The sequence below is a fragment of the Rhinatrema bivittatum genome, chromosome 2, assembly GCF_901001135.1.
Source record: "Rhinatrema bivittatum chromosome 2, aRhiBiv1.1, whole genome shotgun sequence".
NCBI lineage: Eukaryota > Metazoa > Chordata > Amphibia > Gymnophiona > Rhinatrematidae > Rhinatrema > Rhinatrema bivittatum.
In genome coordinates this window covers 268,880,995-268,902,900 of record NC_042616.1, presented here as the reverse complement: position 1 = coordinate 268,902,900, position 21,906 = coordinate 268,880,995, and the positions used below count along the sequence as shown (strand labels likewise).

The 21,906-nt window shown below is 45.9% G+C and overlaps 1 long non-coding RNA gene across 1 annotated transcript in view; it reads right to left on the bottom strand.

The window, feature by feature from the left end:
• Positions 1-21,906, bottom strand: part of LOC115084530 — a 40,051-nt gene that overhangs the window by 11,562 nt on the left and 6,583 nt on the right. The window contains exon 2 of the long non-coding RNA XR_003854590.1: positions 15,227-15,412. This is a non-coding gene — a long non-coding RNA (uncharacterized LOC115084530). The remainder of the gene's footprint in view (positions 1-15,226; positions 15,413-21,906) is intronic.

Below are 21,906 nucleotides of genomic sequence, written 5' to 3'. Positions count from 1 at the left end.
GCTAGTGCGCCGGGACGCGACCTGGGGGCGGGTCCGGAGGGCGCGGCCACGCCCCCGGACCGCCCCGGGCCGTAGCCACGCCCCCGAGCCCGCCCCCGGAACGCTCCCAACACGCCCCGAAAACGCCGCTGCGCTCGGTCCCGCCCCCAACACGCCCCCCTCCGAAAACCCCGGGACTTACGCGAGTCCCGGGGCTCTGCACGCGCCGGTAGGCCTATGTAAAATAGGCTCACCGGCGCGCAGGGCCCTGCTCGCCTAAATCCGCCCGGATTTGGGCGGATTTAGGCGAGCAGGGCTCTTAAAATCCGCCCCTAAGTCTATTCCATGTTACCGTTGCTAATGGCAGTGGCTATTCTATAGGTGAACTTAATAGCAGGTAATGGACTTCTCCTCCAAGTACTTATCCAATCCTTTTTTAAACACAGCCATACTAACTGCACTAACTACATCCTCTGGCAACAAATTCCAGAGTTTAATTGTGCGTTGAGTAAAAAAGAACTTTCTCCGATTAGTTTTAAATGTGCCCCATGCTAACTTCATGGACTGCCCCCTAGTCTTTCTATTATCCGAAAGAGTAAATATTCACATCTACCCGTTTTAGACCTCTCATGATTTTAAATACCTCTATCATATCCCCCCTCAGCCGTCTCTTCTCCAGGCTGAAAAGTCTTAACCTCTTTAGTTTTTCCTCACAAGGGAGCTGTTCCATTCCCCTTATCATTTTGGTAGCCCTTCTCGTATCTCTGTTAAAACCATTGGTGCTGTCTTTCTACCATACCGCACCACCCAAGCCTCCAGAAATAGCTTCGGATGACAACCCAGTCTACAAAATCCAGGAGGTCCTGGATATCTGAGGACATCATAGACGTTGTGAGTATCTTATTGCTTGGGAGGGTTTCGGTGCTGAAGAGAATTCGTGGGAGCCCTCCTCTAACATCTTGGACAAATCCTTGGTTCAGCACTTCCATCGTACACACCCTGACAAGCCTGGCACTTCTAAGAGGGAGTGTAAGGGGGGTACTGTTAGGGCGTCTGGCTGTGATCGTCCAGCCCCCCCTACCTTGGCTGGTCCCCCGATGCGGTGGCCTCCTCTTTTCGCTGGGCAGCGGGCGCCGGGCCACATGGCTGCAGCGGCGTCTCTCTCCAGGCCTGAGTCGGGGCCTCCCTTGATGCACGTGCTCGCACGGGAGGCCTCGCCTCTTAAAGGAGCCGTGACGGGAGATTCAAGCCGGCGCCGGATGATGACGTCTCTACAGAGGGGTATTTAAACCCCACAGCTGCATTCCTCCTTTGCCTTTGCAACAGACTTCCTCTGTTGCTCCTGGGCTGTGCTTCCTGTGCCTTGGTACAGTGTTCCGTGCCTCCAGTGTCTCCCTGCCTCCAGTGTCTTCCTGCCTCCAGCACCTCTGTGCTCCTGTGCCTCAGCGTCCTTCGCCCCTCCGATCCTCTCCTCCGAAGTTTCCTGCCTTCGTCCTTGGATCCTTCTGTTCCAGCGTCCTTCTGTTCCTGTCTTTGATGTTGTCTCTTCAGGTAGTTACTTCAGACTGTCTCTCTAGTACTGACCTTGGCCTTTCTCTTGACCTCTCTGTCTGCTGCCCGTCCTGACCTGTGGCCTGCGTCTTCACTTCGTCTCTTCGCTGCCTGCCCTGGACCTTCTGCCTGGACTCCACGCCATCTCTTTGTATAGGTTGGTTCCTATCTAGCTGGGTAAACGCTCTGAGAACCCGCTCCTCGGGGGCTCTTCCACTCCTCGGAGGGCCGCCCTTCCTGATTCCCCAGAACCAGTCCTTGTGAGTCCTCCTCTCGCCTACGCCACCTCCCGGAGACGAGTCCCACTGAGGGGATCCCTCGGCGGTCTTCACCTCTTACTCCGGCTCAAGGGTCCACATCAACAACAATAAGAAGCCAGCAAAGAGAAGAGGCAGACTTCAATTGTGATTCCTTATCCCACGGCAGACCTGCCCTCTGATTATTTTTGTTTTGCTGCAGGCAGGGAAGGAGGCACCGGCAGAGAAAGTCCCAGGATTTTTTTCTTTTGTTTCTTTTGCGCAGAAAGGAAGGAGGTGCCCGGCTGGCCTACCTGCGGTCCAGCTTTCAGTCCTCCTTGGTGCAGCACCCAGCACTGGCAGTTAGCAAGGATGGAAACAGTGCACTGAAGTAGCAGAAAAAAACTGCAGTGCATGCAGCCTCCCACCGATAGCTCAAGATTGAAATAAAAGGGGAAGCTTCAAGCCTGCAAGCCTGTCTTCCGCGGTCTACCTCCTTCCTGCCCTAGTCCTGCTGTTCCAAGTGCGCACACAGCAGATAGTATGTGCTTCTCTGCTGAAAGTCTGCATTGCACACTCAAGAACTGTGACATTGAATGCCAGCTCAGAGGGGGTTGCAGAGATATGTATGTCAGATTTTCCCACTCTGTCCATTGCTGCTTGTGATTCTGCTTCTCATCTCAGGCAGCATACAGCAAACAGTGAGGCAGCGGCCATCCCAGTCTTTCTGCTGCCCTTCGGATCATGGCACCCTAGGTGATTGCCTAATTTGCCTAGTGCTTCCACCTACCCTGGTGAGGAGGCATTCCCAGAGGTGTGTTTAGGACAGGAGAGGAAAATCATGTGCGTATATGAAATTTTCATGAGTACAGTATGCATGACATTTTCCCTCTTGGTGCCTGCCGAGAGTATGGGTGGAAAGTATGTGGGTAATTTTTATATGCACATTTCACCCAAATTTTCAAAGGGAAATTATCTCCGTTGTTTCTCTTTAAGAAGAAACATAAAGTATGCACACTAAAAACTCCCACAAACTTTACAAATACATTAAAAACTCTCTAAATGATTAGTACATAGGGCAAAGGTTTACCATGTGAAAAGTACATTAGTACTTGAATTTGGATTTGATTACTTTCCAAACCTGAGCTCAAGGTGACTTACATTTCAGATACAGTAGGTAGTTTCCTATCTCAGAAGGCTTACAATCTAAAAGGGTCATTTACTAATCATTTTTCCTATAGACACAGAATGGGAGAAAACATTTAGTAAAGGGGGTGCTAAGTTTGTATCTGAGGTAACAGGTGGTGAAGTAACTTACCCAAGGTCACAAGGAGGTCAGCCCTTTAAGCGAAAGAAGATACTCTGAGAATTGGTCTGCAAAAGATCACTGTTCCCATAAGCATTACTGAGCTGGTTCATTTAAAGGGACCACTGGGGCCACGGTCCCCTAAAACCTCCAGATTTGTATCTCATTATGTTGTGTTAGATCAGTTGGTCAGATTACATACTGGCCGATACAGTAAAGTCTGCGGGAGAGCGGGCAAACGCACGCGATTCAGTATTTAAATTAGGTTCGGCGGTAGATCCGGGTAAAAGGAGGCGCTAGGGACACTAGCGCGTCCCTAGCGCCTCCTTTTTGACAGGAGCGGCGGCTGTCAGCGGGTTTGACAGCCGACGCTCAATTTTGCCGGCATCGGTTCTCGAGCCCACTGACAGCCACGGCCTCGGAAACCGGACGCCGGCAAAATTGACCGTCTGGTTTTTGGCCCGACAGCCGCCGGCCCATTTTCAATTTTTTTTCTTTTTCTTTTTTACATTTTTTTTACTCTTCGGGACCTCCGACTTAATATCGCTATGATATTAAGTTGGAGGGTGCACAGAAAAGCAGTTTTTACTGCTTTTCTGTGCACTTTCTCGGTGCCGGAAGAAATTAGCGCCGACCTTTGGGTCGGCGCTAATTTCTGAAAGTAAAATGTGCAGCTTGGCTGCACATTTTACTTTCTGTATCCCGTGCGCATACCTAATAGGGCCCTCAGCATTTGCATGTTGAGGGCGCTACTAGGTGCCGCGGGTTGGATGCGCGTTTTCCTCCCCTTACTGAATAAGGGGTAAGGGAAAACGTGTGTCCAATAGCAGGTGCACTGTACTGTATCGGCCTGATAGTTAGCCAAGCAGGGTATATTCTAGCTATTTGCTTAAGTAGCCTGCTAGTTGCCCAATTGTTTTTTGTGTCTCTTTGATATGCATGAGACCAAAGTATTGCTTTCAGATCACAGCCTTTAATAAGACAAGTTGGAGCAGTTTAGAAGACTTTCTATTTATTTACTTATTTATTGATTTAAGTATTTATCTTCCGCCTATAGTGAAAAAGATTGTGTTAGGCAAATTACAAAGTTGTAACATCATTAAAACAAACAATAATAACATGACATAAAATAACATAAAATAGCATAAAACATCTTAGCTACTTACAAACTGTAACAGAATACTAATTATCCAAATGCCTCAGAGAAGAAGTAAGTTTCCAGCTTCTTTTGAAAATGAGTAACATCCCTCAAATCTCATAATTTAACTGGGAGAGAATTCCAGAGATCTGTACCTACTGAAAAGAAAGCTTGTCATTTAGTTTGTATAAGGTGTGTATCCTTAATAGGAAGGGTGCTAACAAAGACTTTTCCAATTGATTTTAACTCACAAACAGGTCTATAAATGTTTAACTGAGCCCTATAATAATTTGGTTCTTCTAATTTTAATGCTTTAAAAACTAAAGTTAAAACTTTAAATTTAATATGTTCTTTTACAGATAGCCAATGCAACTCACATAATACTGGAGTATTATGTTCCGCTGACTAACCACGCAGCAAAATTCTGCAGGTAAATCAATAAAAAGTGAGTTGCAGTAGTCTACTGTTGTGAAATTGTAGGCCTTTACAATAGCTCTGAAATATATTGAGTCAAGGATATACTTCAATTGTCTAAGAAGTTGCAATTTAAAATATCCTGATCATAGGACCTGCTGTAAATGAGGTTTAAAAATAAGATTTGTATCAAATATTACTTCATGATTTCACACGGTGTCTTTAAATTGAATTGTTGTCCCCAAAATAGAGAGAGAAGAACTATTTTTGAAGGATAAAAATTCTACATCCCTTGAAAAATATATTGCTTTGGTCTTTGAAAAATGTAATCCCATGTGGTTCTTACACATTCAACAACTGATTATTTCTAATGTAGTAGAAATTATAGCTAAAGCTGATGACAAGTGACTCACAACCGAGAAAAATAATTGTATATCACCCGCATACATTCTGGATATAATGCCCTGTTGATCTAACATAGAGCATAGAGGTCACAAATATTAAATAAAGTGGCCAAAAGTACAGAATCTTGTAGAATTTCCATAGGAATAGTGAACCAATCTGAGGACATACCATTAGCTGAAATTTGATGCTGACGGGCTTGAAGAAAGGAGGCAAACCAATAATAAATTTGTTCTTGGGTCTCAATTACAGATAAAAAGTTAAGTAAGATATTATGAGATATGGAATCAAATACTGAAGACACATCCAAGAAAATACCAATAATAACACAATCAGCATCAAATTCTACTCCCTGGCAAGTCTTTGTAGATTAAAAGTTCTATACCTTCCTACTGCTCACCTACCTACCCCATCTCCTGTTTTTCCTATATAGATTGTGGGGCTAGGATTCAATTCTCACAGCTTTATGCTTTTGCATAAAATGGTTCCTGCCTTCAACTAATCTCCATCTATTAACCCACAGGCCGATACAGTACAGTGCACTCCAGCAGAGCACACTGTTAACCTGCGTTTGGCCGCGTGTTTTTGACACGCTATTTTTACCCCTTATTCAGTAAGGGGTAATAGCGCGTCGAAAACGTGCGTCCAACCCCCCCGAAACTAATAGCGCCCGCACATGCAAATGCATGTTGATGGCCCAATTAGTTATTCCTGCGCAATTCAGTAAGTAAAATGTGCAGCCAAGCCACACATTTTACTTTCAGAAATTAGCGCCTACCCAAAGGTAGGCGTTAATTTCTCTCTGCACCGGGAAAGTGCACAGAAAAGCAGTAAAAACTGCTTTTTTGTGCACCCTTCGACTTAATATCATGGCGATATTAAGTCGGAGGTCCCAAAAGTTAAAAATAATTAAAAAAAAAAAAATTTAAATCGGCCCACGGCTCGCGGGTTGAAAACCGGATGCTCAGTTTTGCTGGCGTCCGGTTTCTGAACCCGTGGCTGTCAGCGGGTTTGAGAACCGACGCCTGCAAAATTGAGCGTCAGCTGTCAAACTTGCTGACAGCCGCCACTCCTGTCAAAAAAGAGACGCTAGGGACCCGCTAGCGTCCCTAGCGCCTCTTTTTACCGTGGGCCCTAATTTGAATAATTTTATTTTCTGAATCGCGCGCACAGGAGAGTGGTCTGTGTGCATGCCGGGAGAGCGGGCACTTGCCCACTCTCCCGCAATTTTTATTGTATCGGCCTGCCAGTGATTCTCAATTGGTGTGCCGCAACACACCAATGTGTCGCCAAGCACTGGCAGGTATGTTGCATACTACCTGCAGCTGGCAGAGTGAAGACTGGAGCGCTGCCACCGCTGGAGACTAGGCCAGCAGGGGCCGAAGATCAGAATGCTGCCACTGCTGGAGATCAGGCAGGGCTGAATACGAGGGCTGGCAGCCACAAGAGACCAGACCGGCAGGGGCTGAAGATAGGAGTGCTGCCACTACTGGGGACCAGGCCGGCGGGGCCGAAGATCGGAGTACCGCCACCACTGGAGACCAGGTCGGCGAGGGACAAAGATCAGAGTACTGCCACCGTCAGAGACCAGGCCAGCGGGGCCTGAAGATCAGAGCACTGCCACCACCAGAGACCAGGCTGAAGTCTGAGCTGTTCAGCTGGGGGCCAGTGTGTGTGTGTGTGGTGTGTATTTGAAACAGGGAGGGTGATTGTGTGTGTTTGTGTGTCTGTAGTGTGCATGTGAGGGGGAGGGAACTTCTGTGTGTGTATATGTGTATGTGTGTGTGTGTGTGTGTGTGTGTGTGGTGTATGTGAGGAGAGAGAGTGCTTCAGTCTGTGTGTGTGTGTGTGTGTGAGGGAGAGTGAGCATGTGTGTGATTGAAAGCCTGTGTGTAAGTGAGAGAGAGAGAGAGCATTGTGTGATTGAGAGAAACTGGTCAGAGAAGTGACATGTGTATGTGTGAGAATGACTGATCATGGAGGTCACTGGTGTTTGTGAGTGTGTGTGAGAGACAGAAACTGGTCCTGAGAGTGTGACTGTTGTGTGTGTGAGTGTGTGAGAGAGAGATAGAGACTGGTTGTGGTCCCTAAGGAAAAGGACCATGAGGACAGCTTCAGCAGCTACTGCTGTTTCTGGTGTGATCTGTCAGGGAAAGGAGTAGGAGAACTGCTGGAGAGGATAAGTAAAGATGGCTTTTTAAGTTAATTTCTATTGATTGACTGTCATTTTAATTACTGGGTATTATGTGATGTGTCTGCTGTTTTTAAAAATTTTACTGGTGTTTGGAGAATTTTTAATATTTTTTAAGAGTTTTTAATTGTTTTTAATTGTTAGATGTTGTTCTGTTTAGCTCGTTTGAACATTTATTCATATAGTTTTACAACTATAAAACTATGTGAGGATCTAAAGCAGCTTGAATTTTCTGTTTCCCTAATTGGAGGCATATTGGCATTTAGAGCTTGGTTTAATATTTGTAGCATTGCCTTTTTATACGTAGGGTTGTTACAATTTGAGTGTGTTCCATAATGCAGGTGTAACTTTGTGCGGATTAGTTTGTGTGCATTATTGCAGATCTTGGTACTATGTTAGGTGCTGTATTTTGTTTTCATTTCTCCTGTTTTGCACTGCATGCAGAGTGGCTTTTTTGGATTTCCATTCCGGTTCCTGTCTCCATATTTATAATTTGTGGTCTTTCTGTAATTGGTGAAGGTCGATTTTGTGTGTGTGACCGAGATTAAGTATTTAACTAGCATGTAGGCACATAAAATACCTCACCTTCAGGCTGATACAGTAAGGGTGCGTAAGAAAAAGTGCGGCAGTGCCGGGCGCCCGCTCGTTTGCCGCGTGCACAATTCGGATCACATACCGCTTGATACAGTATTTAAATGGCATACAAATGCAAGCCGCGTCCAAAGCGCATCCATGAAGCGTCCATGAAGCGCAATCCATTTTACTGTATAGAGCGCTATATAGCTCCTATACAGTATCCTGGGTGCGCTGGTACCTGTCATTTCAAATGATATTTGAAATGACAGGTACCTGGAAGTGGATGGTTCTCCTACGCTCGGGCATCGGGGATTGCCAGTCCTCTCTCCCCCCCTCCCGAAGCAAGGCGCAGGGCGAAAATCGACTCGACATGTTATTAAAGCAAATAGAAATTGTAACAAAAGTAAACTTACTGCATGCTTCCAGCAGCCCCAGTCCTCTCTCCCCTCCTCCTGAGGCGCCCACCGCGGCTCCCCTGCCTCCCGGGGGCAGCCGGAGGCGAAAGCGGCTTCCAGCAGCCCCGCCGGCGAAGGTGCATGAACGCACGTCCAATTTGGGCGCTCAAGCAGTGAAGGTGCATGAGCGCACGCCGTGACCTGAGCACCCAGATGGACGTCCGAGGTCACGGCGTGCGCTCATGCACCTTCGCTGCTTGAGCGTCCAAATTGGACGTGCGTTCATGCACCTTCGCCAGCGGGGCTGCTGGAAGCCGCTTTTGCCGCCGGCTGCCCCCGGGAGGTATGGGAGCCGCGGTGGGCGCCTCAGGAGGAGGGGAGAGAGGACTGGGGCTGCTGGAAGCATGCAGTAAGTTTACTTTTGTTACAATTTCTATTTGCTTTAATAACATGTCGAGTCGATTTTCGCCCTGCGCCTTGCTTCGGGAGGGGGGGAGAGAGGACTGGCAATCCCCGATGCCCGAGCGTAGGAGAACCAGGCCCGAGCGTAGGAGAACCAGGCCACACCATGTTACTCGCTTGCTCCAACCCACCCACTTATTTGACCGGAGCCTGCCTATTGCTGTCACGTCCCTCTAACGCCAGGGTCAGGGTAGGCGGTAAATTAGCGGGTTAAAGATGTGGCAAAACAGTTGGTTAAAAAGGCGATAATTGGGCCGCATGTTACCGTATGGAAGGGAATAGCTAATCCGATCGTTTACCTATCATATACATGCCGTGGGCGGAAAGGGAAAATCGTCGATTTAAAGAAGCGGTAAAGATTGGTAAAAAATGGATAGTGAATCGCGGGTTAGACTTACGTGGCCAAATTGTGGGTAGAAAGCAGGTTAGAAACAGGATAACTGCGGCCGCGCTTTACTGTATCGGCCTGCTTATTTGTTGTGTTTTCTCAATAGGACATGCATTGGTGGTGAACTGCTGTCTTTTTATAAGTAGGGCTATTGTGCCTGGTAGAAGAGGGAGTTTGTGTTGCTATTATTGAGATAACACCAGAATATCTTTTTGTATAGTGAGTTGTACGAGGAATGTTCTAGTTCTTCTGTATACCCATTGCTGAGGGTGGGGGTAGGGTTCCTGTGGATGCAGATTGTACATTTACATTTAGCCTTGTGACTGTCATGTCTTCATTGTGTCACACATGTGAGAACTATCTATCAAGTGTGTCCCGAAAGAAAAAAGGTTGAGAATCACTGTATTAATCCACCTTTGACACTTTAAATCTTTTTTCCCATGATTATCCCTAATGCTAAGTTATCTTTTCTGTCTTGACTAGATTGTGAGCTCAATGGAGAAGGGATTGTCTGTTATGTGTATCTGTACAGCATTGCAATCATCTTGTAGCATTATATACTGCAAATGTTTAATAATAGTAGTATTGATGACTTGGACTTGCCTTCCCTTAGATATGGCAGGCAACTTCCCAGTAAACTCTGGTTATTGCAGAAATGAAGCCGATTCAAGAATGACACTGGAAAATTTAAGGAGATGGGAGCAGGGGCATAGCTATGGATGGGCCTCGGGGGCCTATTCCCCAACAAGTTGGCTCAGGCTCCCACCCCTATCTGCAGGGTCATGCCATATCTAAGTCAGCCCTTAAAGTGCAATAGTTAGCGGGCCTGGAGGCATTGGAATCATTGCCAATTCTTGATCCCCTGTGTTAGAGTTGTGGACCCTTGTGCTGGAGTGAGGTTGACGCCATCTGCTGGGAAGGCCCAGTAGGTCCTCACTGCCAGTTGGCGGAAGATGATGCAGAGACTTAGCTGGAGCTCCACCTATACCTGCTCCTTTCATCATGGATTGAGTTTTTGGCTTCCGGGGGCCAGCAGGTCTTAGGTGAGTATCCCTGGTGAAGACTAAGAGAGTTTCCATAGTTAGGCTGTTGTCAAGGCAGGTGGCAGACAAAAATGGTCAGGTCACAGACTATGGTCAGAACCGGGAGTCAGTGCATGGGAGACAAGGCAAGGCTGCAGATATGGAAGGCTAGATGAGGCTGACGACAAGGACAGGGCAAGGCTGAAGACATAGAAGGCTGGATGACGCTGAAGATGAAGGCAAGGCAAGGTTGAAGACACAGAAGGCTGGATGATGCTGAAGATGAGGGTAGGGCAAGGCTGAAGGCATGGAAAGCTGGACGAGGCCGAAGACAAAGGCAAGGCAAGACTGAAGACATAAACTCTGACGCAGCAACTCACACTACCTAGGGGTAGTTGACCCGGTGCTGAAGCAGTAAGGGAGCAGCAGGGGAGGCCCTTTATAGGGCTAGGTCTGTGATGTCATCTGAGGGCACCAATGGCCTTTTCCCATCGTGGCCCCTTTAAATCTGCCCAGATTTAGCACATGAATGCCTAGAAGCACATCAGAAGGAAGTAGGAGCGGCGACGTTTGCCATGCGTTGGCAGCGTCCTATTGCGCTTTGGGGAGGGGCAGTAAGAGGTAGGGATGTGAATCGTTTTTCAACGATTAAAATTATCGTCCGATAATGTTTATATCGTCTTAAATCGTTATAGAACACGATACAATAGAAATTCTAACGATTTATCGTTAAAAATCGTTAAATCGTGTTAGTGCGCACTAACTCGAGTTAGTGCGCACTAACTCCCCGTTAGTGCGCACTAACTCGATTTAGTGCGCACTAACTGAAAATGATACAAATAAACACTTTCCAGGTCACTGAAGGTCAGTTAGGAATGAATATGAGTTCCTATTGGCTGGCTGCCCTCTTATCTATTGATATTACCAAGGTTACCACTGAGGTGATGGTTGGGGGGATGGGAAATGGAACTGGAAACTAACGAACACCAACAGAAAATGAAACAAAGTGTTCACACTTCCCAGGTCAGTAAAGGTCACTTAGGAATGAATATGTATGTATGTATTCCTATTGGCTGGCTGTGCTCTTATCTATTGATGTTACCAATATGGTTGGGGGGATGTGAAATGGAAACAGTTGGAAGCTTGACAAAAAAAGTAATGTAATGATCAGCACTCACGTGACTAGAACTTGTTTGTTTATTATTTTTGTTAGCAGGCACCTGAAATGCTAGTGCATGTTGAATTTGCCAATCACTGTGCATTTTAGAAAGGTGGTCCTGGCTGGAACTGTACACAGTTCAAATATATGTAATTGATTGTTGGTAAGTGTATTTTTTAAGTAGCCACACTGGCACCAGTATGTTTACTTTTCCTCCTACTTAACTCACTAGCTCAGCTTTGTAAGAAGGGCTTCTCTGCTTGTGTGTTGTTTTTGTTTGGTGTGAGGAGAGCAGAAACATCAGATCTTTATTCAATCTACTACAGTCATCTCTTACAGTGCCCTATCCCTATTAATACCAGGAGTGTTGTGATCTTCCTGCACACAGTGCCCTAACCCTGATACCAGTCTGAGACAGCTCCCTCCCTGCATTACTAGTGAGAGGCTGGCTTCACAGACAGGGGGGAGCTGCCTGACCCTCACTCCTGACTTCCCCCATGTCCCAGCTAGTGAATGGTGTGTGGGTGAGGGGGGGGGGGGTGGATGGTGAAGTCTGAGACAGCTCCCTCCCTGCATTACTAGTGAGAGGCTGGCTTCACAGACAGGGGGGAGCTGCCTGACCCTCACTCCTGACTTCCCCCATGTCCCAGCTAGTGAATGGTGTGTGGGTGAGGGGGGGGGGGGGAGGATGGTGAAGTCTGAGACAGCTCCCTCCCTGCATTACTAGTGAGAGGCTGGCTTCGCAGACAGGGGGGAGCTGCCTGACCCTCACTCCTGACTTCCCCCATGTCCCCGCTAGTGAATGGTGTGTGGGTGAGGGGGGGGGGGGAGGATGGTGAAGTCTGAGACAGCTCCCTCCCTGCATTACTAGTGAGAGGCTGGCTTCACAGACAGGGGGGAGCTGCCTGACCCTCACTCCTGACTTCCCCCATGTCCCAGCTAGTGAATGGTGTGTGGGTGAGGGGGGGGGGGAGCATGGTGAAGTCTGAGACAGCTCCCTCCCTGCATTACTAGTGAGAGGCTGGCTTCACAGACAGGGGGGAGCTGCCTGTCCCTCACTCCTGACTTCCCCCATGTCCCAGCTAGTGAATGGTGTGTGGGTGAGGGGGGGGGGGTGGATGGTGAAGTCTGAGACAGCTCCCTCCCTGCATTACTAGTGAGAGGCTGGCTTCACAGACAGGGGGGAGCTGCCTGACCCTCACTCCTGACTTCCCCCATGTCCCAGCTAGTGAATGGTGTGTGGGTAAGGGGGGGGGGGGGATGGTGAAGTCTGAGACAGCTCCCTCCCTGCATTACTAGTGAGAGGCTGGCTTCACAGACAGGGGGGAGCTGCCTGACCCTCACTCCTCCGGGGTATTGTGATCTTCCTGCACACAGTGCCCTATCCCTGATACCAGGGGTGTTGTGATCTTCCTGCATGCAGTGCCCTATCCCTATTAATACCAGGAGTGTTGTGATCTTCCTGCATGCAGTGCCCTATCCCTATTAATACCAGGAGTGTTGTGATCTTCCTGCATGCAGTGCCCTATCCCTGATATCGGGATGTGTGCAAGAAGATCACAACACCCCCGGTATCAGGAATAGGGCACTGTGTGCAGGAAGATCACAACACCCCCAGTATCAGGAATAGGGCACTGTGTGCAGGAAGATCACAACACCCCTGGTATTAGGGATAGGGCACTGTGTGCAGGAAGATCACAACACTCCTGGTATTAATAGGGATAGGTCACTGTGTGCAGGAAGATCACAATACCCCTGGTATCAGGGTTAGGGCACAAGTTCTAGTCACATTGACTGATCACATTACTTGTTTTGTCAAGCTACCAACTGTTTCCATTTCCCATCCCCCATATACTGTCAGTAGGAAACTTGGTAACATGAATAAATAAGAGGGCAGCCAATAGGAATACATATTCATTCCTAAACTGACCTTAACTGACCTGAAAAGTGTCAAATTGTATCATTTTCAGTTAGTGCGCACTAACTCCCAGTTAGTGCGCACTAACTCCCGTTAGTGCGCACTAATCGGAAAAAACGATTTTTAACGATTTTTTAACTAAAAAATCGTGCCTAAGACGATTTTCTTGCCCTGCCACACGATTTCTATCATTAAGACGATATGGAAAACGATTCACATCCCTAGTAAGAGGTAGTGAGCCAGCTCATGGGGCTGCCCACGAGCGGGCACAAGTAACACCCTGACATTTTAAGGAAGTGAACTTGAATGGGAAACATCACTGCCTCTGGGCTAGACATGTAAATGTTTGAGGGCATGGAAGTCTTTCTGTTTACTTTTGGCAGGTCATTACCCCACTTCTCTCAGCACCTTAAAGTTCAGGAAAACCTGACCTGGATAGAAGCCTATTTATATAATTGCTCTTCGGCAGCTTGTATTAAGTAGCTGTCATAACCACAGAAAGAGAGTGAGAAACAGAGACAGCCAGGGCAAGGAGAGAGTGAAAAGACAGAAGATACAGGGGGCTGCCAGAAATTAAAAGATTTTGTAGCCACAACTATGAAGACCCAGATATGATGGGGTTGGGGAGGGGGCCAGCACAGTGCCCACCCATATTAACCTTGGCTCCCTCCCTCCAAAATTCAGTTCTGGCTATTCCCCTGAGTGGGAGAATAATAGTTTCCATACAGGTTTTATCATATGGTCTCTCATACTGAACAAAGCAAGCAAGTGCATCAGTCCAGAATTCAGTACGATAGAGGCAGATGTTTCCTCAGGAAACCACTGCAAAGAAACTCAACCTGTATGTGTTATATCAAAACTGAATCTTATTTAAAAAAAATCTTGAAATAACAAAATCACAAGATTTCCAAAAATGGCTTTTGTGCAAAGTAAAATTCCAAAGAAAAAGTGTTGGTCAAACCTTAAAATAACTGTGGGGAATGAGTTGTATGCTTTTGAAATGTAATTACATGACTCTTTAGAAATACAAGTAATGAATAAATGATTCGATGGTCTGAAGTATGAAATGTAAACCTTAAAACAAAAAAAAAAAAAGTTTAAACAAATAAAAGTCTCCCAAAGATTTTCCAGAAACTCATGGACACTCTCAAGGAAAAAATGTTCTTTTCAAAAGTGCAGAGGAGTGAAACTGGATAAACCAATCATGGATCAAGCAGATTGACAGAAAGAAAAAAATCAGACAGCTAAAAAATAAATTCCATGTTGGGGAGGGGGGGAAGAGTAATAAAGTTAGGGAGAAAATGTACGTGAGCGGTTTCCCTGCATAGGTTTGTGCACACTGTTGAGGTGGTGCAGATCTATGCACAGAGCAAGCCTGCTGCCTGACCACATGCCTCTCACTTCTGTCTCTGATTACAACACCTCCTTCCCCCCACACACATTTTTTCCTTTGATGCCTCCAATTGTGTAGCCCTGGGCTTGGGACCAACAGTGCTGGGGAGTGGGAGGCTGGGGAACAAAGACTGCTGGGGAGTGGGGCTCTGAGAGGATGGAGAGGAGGCTTGGGACCAAGAGTGCAGGGAGTGGGGAGCGTGAGGGTGTGAAGTGTCCGGGTCCCCCACCCCGCTCACAGCTGACTCTGAGATGGTGGACAGCACCATGCGCTCCACTGCTGTGAATGTGACCTGGGAGTCTGCCCCTCTGCTAGAATTCATTTTGTGCCTAATCCTCTCCCAGATCTGTTCCTGGATAAGTTCATAGGGCTAACTTTGCAATTTGGCCAGTAACTGAATATGGACATCTTAATGAGCCATATGTTTGACATGGGCTCTGATTAAAGCTGTTTCTGTGAGGTAAACAAATGACATTATGTAAGTTGTCTGTCAATGAATTTTAATTTTTGTACATAAAATTAACTTCCATTTTTTATGGATATTTCAAACTGGCATCAGGAAACAACAAAACAGAACGTTCATCGTTGGTTTACTATGTTAACAAGTGTCTGATGCTCTGGACATCTGGAAATTCTTACTAATTTTCTGAGGAATTATTCTAAAAATAGTTTTAGGAAGAGAACTCGTTTACTCACTGTCCTCTAATGCTGATTCATAGAGTCATGAACTCTTCACTGTCAGATAAATAAGATAAAACCGCTCTTTTCCTGATGCTTTAACAGTAGAGTTGAGCTTACTGCCACCAGCTTAGATATGCTGTTATTGGCAAGTCTGTTTCTTGACATAATATGTGCGCTTCCATAGGCTGACCATATCCTCTCCTGGAGAAATGGAAGACAAAAATACTGCAAGTGAACTTAAAGGCTTGGCTATGAATTGCACTCTTCCTCCACATTCTTGGGGAAACCTGATGTAAACTTTGACACATAAATTCCCTGGTCCAAGTGCTTTCCTAAACTTTACACTGCGCACGGTTTGCCATATCTTTCCCCAGATCAAAATTGGCTGCTGCAACTTGGTCAATGCAGTCCATTGTTTTTTCTGATTCACTTTCAGTTAATGTTTTTTTACTCCATACTGAGAACTGAGCCTAAAGGGTCAAAGACTTGAATTCTAAATCTCCACCCTACCTGTCTCCTCCCCTCACCCCATCATTTTTTAACTCCACTTTCAATTTAAGCACCAATTATGTGATGACAACTATTACTATTTATTAAACAAGTTTTACCTTTTTGTTTATCATATTCATCCCTTGCATTATGTTTTAACACTCTAAGGCAGAGCTTTCCAAACTGTGTGTCGGGACACGTTAGTGTGTCGCCTGCAGTGTGCAGGTGTGTCGCGCAAGCCCGGTCAACTCTGATGCGAGTTTGGGCTTTTTTTTTCCTAGAGATTCACTTTTTTTTTTTCAGTTTATGGGTTGCTTATTATTGGGTGATTTTTGCTGTCAATCGCGTTTTTTTGGGGGGCTTGGTGGGTGGAACGAGCCCAGCCATCCTTGCATTGGCTGCTGCTGCCGATGAGGCCTGGCCATGAGGAGTACTGACTGCAAGCAGCAGTGTCTGGTGATCATGGAAGGGAGTGAAGCACTTAACTGGCAACAATCAAAAAGACGAGGTACATGAGTGTGGGGGCCAGACATGTGCTGGGGGGAGAGAGATGAGTGAGTGGGGGGCAAACGTGCTGGGGGGACAGACATGTGCTTGAGGGGGAGAGATATGAGTGTGTGGGGGCCAGACATGTGCTGGGGGGAGGAGAGAGATGAGTATGTGGTGGACAGACAATTTGTTTTATTATTGTTTCTCATAAATTATAACAATAACATGAATCTTGGAATATATATTTTTAATATAAATTTAAGGTTTTCATGAGATAGGTTGTGTTGTGAAACATTTTATTTATGTATATATTTAAGGAAACATACATAAATTGTCGAAATATGTTTCATTCGTTTAACCTTTAACCTCTGGTTTACTAGTAGACTGAATTACCGTGTCGTGAAATTATGTTTGTCTAAAAAGTGTGTCACCAACATGAAAAGTTTGTAAAGCTCTGCTCTAAGGAGTACATTTTCAAATGGGTTTTGCGCATAAAAATAGCACATCCGCACATAAGTAGCACATACACGCAGAAGTGCTATTTTATAAATATCGAGGGTATGCATGTATTTTCCATTTCGTGCACACATTTCACTGGTGGCAAAAAAGTGGCGGGCTAGGGGCGCTCTGGTGTGTAGTTCAGAAGTAAGCATAGGTGGTGCTATTTTGTATGAGATATGTGCACATAAATTACCAAACTTATTTGTACACTTTTATACCTTCTCATTGATTGGCACAAGTGAAACTGGACATTTCTGTTGCCGGCAGTTTTCGGGTGAGAGGTCTGGGTGAACTAATGGGCGTTCAGGGCACACAGCTAGAAGATCTAGGTGAACTGGAGAGAGGGACTGGGTGAACCTGCAGAGGTATCAGCGAAACTGGGGATTTCAAGTATTTGCACAAATATGTTCAAAAAGGTATACCCACATACTTTATAAAATACCTGCTCCATGTTTAAATCGGGGTCATTATGCCTATAAATTATATATTTTTAAGCACCTAGAATATACGTGCATATGTTTATAAAACAGGTAGAGAAAATATGTGCTTTCATTGGAAATATGTGTGTGTACTGAAACATAAGCACATACTTTCGGAGCAGAACTATGCAGTATTTTATAAACTATGCAGCTCCTGCCATACCTTTTATAAAATACTAGCATAAACCTCTGTGCATCCACTTAAGTGCATAAATGCTCTGCTGTGGTTAGGCTTGAAAATTAGATTCTGAGAGGTTAATATTCAAAGCAGCGTTCAGTGCTATTTAGCCAGATAAGCGGGACTTATGCAGCTAAGCAGTTGCTGCTGAATATGCGTTGCACGTTCAGGGGCTGCCCTTAGCCATATAAGTCCCTTGTATATGGCCTAAAAGGAGGCTGAATAAAAAATAGGCGTGCAGTAGGCAGATCGGGGTGAAGCAAGTTAGCCATACAACTTGGTTAGGAGGAAAGGTTTCCTTTCAGGGCCCTGTGCAGGGGTGTCTGACATCCTTCTATGTATCCTGGGAGATGGGTCACTTTTCTTCTCTGTGAGTACCACATGCCAAATAAATAAACTAGATGCACTGGATTAGTGTCCAAACTTAAATTTACTGAATGACATGGTTTCAGATGGCACAATAAATGTTTCCAGCATCACAGTGTCTCTTCTCTTGATTACAGTATTCCCCTCTATCTGTGCAGGAATCTTTACAGAAAGTAAACATTCTCTCTCCCCTCTAGAATCCTTACAGTTCTCTTACTCATGATTAGTAGTTTCTTCCACTTCCTTAGATTTAATTCAGTTTCTGACTGTCCTCAGGATACTGATGGGAGGGATCTCTAGATGCAGGTTTTCTTATCCTGCTCCACTGCAGGTAGAGGCAGCCAACAATCTTCCTCCTGGATGTCTAACTTAATACTCTTTTCTCTTAACCAATGATAACACCAGAGTTATCCCTTGCAGCAGGTCACCACCTCGGATGGGTAGGTCTTCCCTATCCCTGGACGTCCCAAACACAGGGTTCCCCATTCCTTGAATCCAAGAAAGGACCAGGTGTCCAGCAAAGATCCTACCAAGAAAAGGTCAAAATCCTGAAAACAACCGAAAGGGGTATCTAAACTAGGGAGTAGACTGCAGGACCACCTACCCGACCCTGGTCAGGATTCCCAGGCTGTTCCCTCCGACTGGGCTTGAAAATACAACAAAAGGTAAGCACCTACCACCTCCTAACCCTCCAAAAAATCTACTAGACTACCTCCAGATTCTCAGGAGAGAGCTGTTATAAAGCCTCTCAGCGGGGCTAGCCATTCCCAGGCCCCTGAAAGGGAGGGACTGAATTTGAATGGGTCCTTCCCCCACCCACTAACCTACTCTAGCTAGTATTCCCCAGGGCTTAATGATAACCAAAAGGATGGTTGGGTTATAATTAATACTTGTGTTTAGTTTAGGCTCAAGCCTTGGTCCTGATTTCTAAAGCACAGTAAAACACTACACTGATCACATGATGCATGAGATTAGCAACCAAAACCTGCTGGCCCATTGTAGCAGTGATAAAGACACATCAGGCAGGATTCGTGGTGAAGCGTGTCCCCGGGAAGGTCACCTCTCTCCTCCTTCCCCGGAGCTCCCTTTTATTGTTCACAATTTCCATCATAAAGCATGGCATGCAGATTTGTCATAACATCATTGGTCTTTGCAAATACATACATCATACATTGGATGTTTAAGCGACATCCCATAAATGTCCTTCCTGGTCTTTGTGCTGACTACGCGTAAGCTAGCAAGCCAGGAGAGGGAAAGTTCATAAGCTGGGCATTGAGACAGTTTTAAGATGTGTTAAACTAGCTGACTATGTGTGAGGAAGTAGGCACCGAGCAGTTTCGGTTTGACACAGTGAGATCTATTCCTGGGGCAAGCCTGTCTGGAGCAGGTTGTTTATGAGACAGGTTTCCTGTCTCAGAATAGTGACAGGATGGAGCTTGCACAATTTGCTGTCTCCAGTGAATGCCGGAGAAAGAGGAGAGTTATAGTTAACCCCTGAGATACTCCTTCAGGGCCTAAGTTTACGATACCACAGCCCATAAATTTTGAAAATGTCCCTGGTGCTAATATAGACTGTATGCAATGGTTGGCAGCCATGGGATGGGCTCTTGCCACTCAGTCAGGTTACCTGAAAGAGGCATGGGGGGCAGCAAGGGAATGGATGCTATGGAAGGGGCAAGAGGAGTGTATTTATTTATTTTTTTATATATATACTGACATTCAATCTGAGATATCACATCAGTTAATATTCAGGTACTGTAGGTATTTCCCTATCACCAGAGGGCTTACAATCTAAGTTTTGTACCTGAGGCAATGGAGGGTAAAGTGACTTGCCCAAGGTCACAAGGAGCAACAGCAGGACTTGCACCCTGGTCTCCTGATTTGTAGCCCACTGCTCTAACCACTCGGCTATTCCTCCTCCCCACCTCTTGGCTTTGGGCCACCTAATTGAGAGGCTACAGCAAAACTCCAGGACCACAGTTTCTTTCCTGGATCTCTGACTTGCTCAAATGCACCAGACTTCAGCCCTTGGTGCCCGGGTTCACCGGTAGGGAAGAGGTCTAAGCCTTCAGGATCCTAGATAGTGTGGTGGGCTCTATATACAGTCACTCTCAACTCAGTACTCACTGATAGCTATCTTCAGTAGCCAGGAACCAAATGGGGAAACTTGCACCACAGACATGGGATGGAGTTGAACAAGAAAGGGGATTTATTTTAAAGGTAAAAAAAAAAAGCAAAATCCAATCCAAAATAGAAAAAAATCAATAGCATTAAAAGAATTACAATCCCCAGTGCTGTGGTTTCTTTGTCCATCTTTTTTCTCCCCCCTACTCTCCTCTTTGACTCTGAAGCAGTGTTCACAAAATCCTTCCCCACAGAGGCTAGGATCATTCTCCTCCTCAACTGGCATAAACTATCTGTGAAGAAAAACCCACAAAAAACTCACTTCTCAAAACTCTGGGTGTTCAACTTCACACATAAATCCATGCTGCTTAGTCTCACTATTAACTGAGAGAGAACCAAATAACTGCACTACAGTTCTTTAGTAGCCCTATTGGAAGGCACTGATCGAAAATCCAAAAATACACTCTACTCTCTATCAATCAAAAAAAAAAAAAAGAAATCTTCTGCTTCTTCTAAGGCAACAATGTGGGTCTGTGAAGGTTCCTTCAAACACTGTCCTTGACTGGACCCTTGTGAGTAAACTATGAAGCCCGCTAGGACAAAATCCAAAACCTCCTACTCTTAAAACTGCAACCTCTAACAAAACAGAGAACAGAACAGAACTGACTGTGAGTATGCTCAATCCACTATTTACGGAGAAGCAAGACCCATCCCAAGAGAGGGGAATGGCCACCATCTGAGCAGGGACCAATAATGTAAAACTCCCCCAAACCAAAAAGTAAGGAAATAATTAGTAAAGAGGCAAAGCCATCCTTAGAGGAAGAAGGAAAATGTTATTGCAGAGACACCCCCCCCCCCCCTCTCATGTCTCCACTATCCAGTTGGTCCCTGGCTGGGTCCCCAGGCTAGGTGTTTTGCAGTTTGCAGACAATTCCTGCAGGCACCTCCACAGAGGCTTGTCTGGATTGGTCAGTTATGCACTATAAGAGCAGGATGTGCAAGAGCAGCAGTGTGGTTTTCTGTTACTTTTGAATTGGCATTGAGTTGCAATTTGGAGTTCTCCTCATCAAGTGGGCCCCACAGCCTGATACAGGGGACATGGCATTTTGTTAGAGTGAAGAGGTGCAAGAGAGATTTCCCATACTGGGTTCCCAGCCTGGAACAAGGGGAAGAGACTCTGCCCTGGACAGAACTCCACAATCTGGAAGGGATTGTCTTAAAGAAGAGGAAGAGAGGTTTTTGAGAAGAGCTGTGTGTTTTTACTGAGAGTTTTGTTTTTGGGAACCCACTCCCTGCCCAAGAAGGATGGTCACCCCTGCCTTGGGAGGTCAGGATAAGTTGCTGTGATTTCCTTTCACTCAGCTAAGGAGGGACAGCAGTGACCCGACAGAGAAGAAGAAGGCAGTGTTTTTCTAGAAAGTTTTGCTCCTGTTTGCTTTGGGAGGAATTTTTTTCTACCAGCTCCATGCCACAGAGAAAGAGGCGAGATTTTGGATTGAGAGCACTTTTTGAGACTTTCTACCACCAGAAGTCCAGCTTTTACCATCAGAGAAAGAGATAGGAGATCCCAGCCCCACAAGGAGCCCACTCTCTATCACTCTGGAGTGCTTGCCATCCTAAAGATCACTGTCTTAACAATAAATCTGAGGAAAGAGGTACCTTTGGACTGTTTAGTTTTCTGTGAAGATAAATTGGGAGAATTTTTTGGGGGGTTGTGAATTGAACTTTAAATATTTTTGGCTGTAGTAAATTTTTGTTGAACATCCTAATAGAGTGTCCAGCATCCTCGTTCAGAGTCAGAGGTGCCCTAAAGCAGGGACATCCTAAGCATGAGTACTATGGAGAAAGAGAACCTAAAGGAATTGAGAGACTCTGTGTGTGTGTGTGTATACCCATTCCCCTGAGCCTAGGGGCCCTGAGGTTTATCCTCCTACTCGCTGCAACGAATCCAGTCACCCCATGGCAATTGGACTGTGTTGGTGTGATAAAGGAAACAGTTGGAAAAAATAGCAGCCCCAAGGACAGCAATGTGCCCCTGCATTCTGGGATGTCCCTGAACAGAAGGTTAC